This window comes from Peromyscus eremicus, chromosome X (genome assembly GCF_949786415.1).
Source record: "Peromyscus eremicus chromosome X, PerEre_H2_v1, whole genome shotgun sequence".
NCBI classification, from domain to species: domain Eukaryota; kingdom Metazoa; phylum Chordata; class Mammalia; order Rodentia; family Cricetidae; genus Peromyscus; species Peromyscus eremicus.
The window spans coordinates 102,921,921-102,925,954 of record NC_081439.1 but is presented as its reverse complement, the minus strand read 5'-3'; the positions used below and the strand labels follow the sequence as shown (position 1 = coordinate 102,925,954).

Genomic DNA, 4,034 nt, shown 5'->3' with positions numbered 1-4,034 from the left:
GTAGGAGCTACAAGTAAGTGCTCATAACCATTGAACTGTCTCTCCAGTCCCTTTGGAGACATGATTAAGTTTAATAATGAATACTGGAATACAAACACTGTGATACTATCCCATTTGCTCTGGTAACTCAGAAGATTGCTAAGTGACTAAAAGGCCAGTAATGCATAGGTGCAGGATTTCTCTGTGAACAATGAAAGTGTTTCAGAGCCTGTTAATCACTATAGTTATATGAAACAGTGACCAGGAAAAATTACACTGAAGTACAGACTTTAAAATGATTAAAGTCAGCTGAGCCTGGTGGTATAGACCTATAATCCCAGCTACTCATGAGACTGAGACAGAAGAATTCCAGATCCAAGACAGTAAAGGGTACAAAGTGAGTTCAAGGCTAGCTTAGGAAACTTAGATAAAGCCTGTATTGAAATAAAATAAATGAATAAAAATATCTGTAGATGTAATTCTGAACAGTTTTATTAAATAAGAAACATACAGCCAAATGCAAAGTTAAAAGCCCAAAAGATCAGAGCACCAGCCAAGAGCTAAGACCAAGACTGCCTTTTTACCCTTCACTGTCGCTGTCATCCTTCCCCTCAAAAAGAGACCTACTTCCTGTGTTGTAGCAATAATCTTAAAAGTTCTTATTAATAAAATCAAACCCGAGGCCAGTTATTGGGGTGAAATGCTGGATGGTCAGAGAGACAGAACAAGCCACAGCTAACCTCACCTGGCCAACTTCTCAGCTGGTCTTGTTTCCTCAGACTGGAAGCCTCTGTGTCCTCATATCCGAATGGCTCTCAGCTGAACTGTGCTGCTAGAAGCCTGAAAGCTTAACCAGCCAAATGCTTCTAGTTTTTGGTCTTCACGCCTTATATATCTTTCTCTTTCTGCCGTCACTCCCTGGGATTAAAGGCTCGCTTTCTGAGATTAAAGGCATGAGTCACCATGCTTGGCTGTATCCTTGAACAGATGGATTTCTGCCTCTGAAATGCTAGAATTAAAGGCGTGAGTGCCACCATTTTCTAGCCTCTGTTTCTAGTGGCTGTCTGTTCTCTGGCCCCAGATAAGTTTATTAGGGTGCACAATATTTTGGGGAATACAATACCACCACACTGTGTGTCTGTCTTTTTATTGACTTTCTGTTCTGCCTTCTCACTGGTTGTAAACCCAACCACATGACCTCCTCGTCACTGCCTGTCTATACAGACCTCCAGGTCTCTACCGTTGGTATTGAGATGAAAGGCATGTGTCTCCATGCTGGTGGTGTCCTTGAACACACAGAGATCTGCCTGTCATGTGTTCAGGATTAAGGGTGTGTGCTACCACTGCCAGACTTCTGCTAAATGGCTTGCTATTAGCTCTGACCCCCCAGGCAACTTTATTTATTAACATACGAATAAAATGACATTTCAGCACAAATAAAATATCACCATGAACATCCAGGGATATAGATTAGTAGTAGAGTACTTCCTTAGCATGCATAAAGTCCTAAGTTCAATCACTAGGACTTCCAAAGGGGGGAAATGGTTATAAAAGGTTAAATTTATGTTAAAGTTTTTACCTCATTAAAGTAAGAACAGATAGAACATTAGGAAGTAACCATGCATCCACAAAACATTTAACAGATATTTTCACTGCAGTTAATTGATCAATGAAATGAAATGAAAATGTTAAGAAGGGTTAGAAATATTTTGAAAATTCAATTGGAAGACTACACTAGAACTAATGTGCATGTGTAGACTTCAGGCATCTTCAGTAGACTTCATGCATCTTCGATGAGGACGAGCTTTCCTTTTAGGTGCACCAGGAACATTGTAAAAGATTGATGACTTGCCATATGATGATAGAATTCATAACGTATCTCCAAAGTCATTATGAAGATCATTTTTTCTAATGGGAAAATATAATTAGCTTAAAAAGTAACTATAAAAGGAAATTAAAAAGCAGTTAAAGAATTTTCCTAGCTTCTGGACAAGGAAGGACACTATGACCGAACTTCTGGAATTATTTTATTCCAAGTGCTTCGGGGGACATGTGTGCCCTCTTTGGCATCTGGTAGTTGCTGGATGTGACCAGATCATAGTATTTTGTGGATCAGATTAAAACAAGAGCCTGGAGGAGCCACCCATACCTTCCACCTGGTGTTACTTGAATTCCTGGTGTGCCTTCTCTCCAAAACCACTTGGATATAAAACATAGACACATGAATCCATTAACTAATAACTGGAAACAGCCTATGTTGTTATTGATGAGATACTTGATACAATGCCACAGGCAGTGAAATGAATTAATCAAAATGAGAACCCAAGAAAATGGAGTATCACTAGATTATAATTTAAACAACAAATTATCTTAATATTATTTTCTTTTTAAAACAGGTGATTTGGAAGAAGGGATGTTTCTTTGTCTGCCTACCAGAACTACTTCTGTTCTGCTAAGCTCTTTAGCAGGGCTGTTATACTCTGCTTCTGTAAAAGACGCTTCCCATAGTGCTGAGCTTTTCACTGGGATGCACTAACATAAGCACCCTTTGCTTTTACACTCTGATCTTGATGGTGTATATGTTCTTTCACCTTCGATCCTGGATGAGTCTTAAACTCTTCAGGTATAATTAGTGCAACCAGAGTCAAGACAGTATGTGCATTTACAGTTGGTCACTTGAAGTTTTATACTGACTTTCCAAATGATCAGCTCAGTCAACTTTGGGCCTTCAGCAGCCTCATGAAGATGTATTTCCCTACTTTCTTTGTTTATTGTCTTATTCTTGATTTAATTTCTGTCTAGCCATTTGTCCTGGTGCCAACTCATACAACCTCCTGTCCTATTGTGCTGGGAAGTGGCCATGTTGAGTGACTGAACTGGAAAGAAATGAAATTAATTAAGGTGTACAAAGGAGGAAAATCTCTGACACTTATCTCTTGCCAGTCAGGCATGTCCAATTTCACCATAGTCATGATATTGAAGAACAAGTAATAGAAGCTCTCAAAGGACCTGCCTCATTGAAAGCCAGGAGACTGAGTGAATAGGATCTGGATTAAGGACCACATACCAGGTCACTGATGAGGGCTGAAACAAAATATTGATTTGCACATAGAAATAAAAGGTTGCATTCTTAAATTTGAAGCGTCCATCACAGAGGGTGAAAAAAGTATAAATGCTTTCAAGTATAATATGAAAATCACTACCAGCTCAGGGAGGTTCAAATGCTTTGAGGATATTCAAAAGTAAATGCAGATGTCACTAAGAAGTAGGTGAATGGCCAGGAATGATGGCACATGCCTTTAATCACAACACTCTGGAGGCAGAGGCAGGTGGATCTCCAAGTTCTAGGACAGCCTGGTCTACAAAGGGAGTTCCAGAGCTGTCACACAGAGGAACTCTATCTTATAAAACAAAACAAAAAAGGAAGAAGTATGTGAATAACACCCTAAAGTAGATACTCAATATTTTCATCCTTGATCCTAAGGAATTTACTAAGGAGGAAGAGTTGCAGAAATCAACAAGATTGTGGTAGCAATGGCTTATAACTTTCTCCCAGATGAGGACGACATTGGCTTCTGAAGGTGATACTAGTGTTACTAAGGTGGACTTGTCAGAGCAGAGCACACAGCTGATAAAGAAACAAGAAGATAGGAAATTTCTAGAGAAAGCAGAGGGACTCCCAAGAAAATTCATGGTGATGAGCTCAGCAGAAACTTTTGCAGACTTCAAGAAGCACTTTTAAAAGTTTGAAAGTATAGACCTCCAACCCCCAAAGATTTTCATTTAGTAGAGAGGAAATTTCATGGTGCTCACAGGTCAATCTGTGACATCCAAATGAAGAAAGGCATGAGGGATGTGTGTCTGAACTCAGTGACACTTCCTCCAGAAGAGCCTTGAAAGGACTTCCAGAAGGCAACCTTATCATCACAGGAAATGATGACACTATGGGAATCACATCCTGATAACCCACTACTGTAAGAAGACCCAGAGAATGAGGACAATGGTTGTGATTATCTAGCCTTGGAACAGGCCTGGGTTCAGCTCTGTGCTTATGT

At 39.7% G+C, this 4,034-nt stretch overlaps 1 pseudogene; it reads left to right on the top strand.

Moving 5' to 3' along the window:
• The first annotated feature begins 2,392 nt into the window (after positions 1-2,392).
• On the top strand, positions 2,393-2,612 carry LOC131898778 (phosphatidylinositol N-acetylglucosaminyltransferase subunit Y-like; annotated as a pseudogene).
• Positions 2,613-4,034: the final 1,422 nt, after the last annotated feature.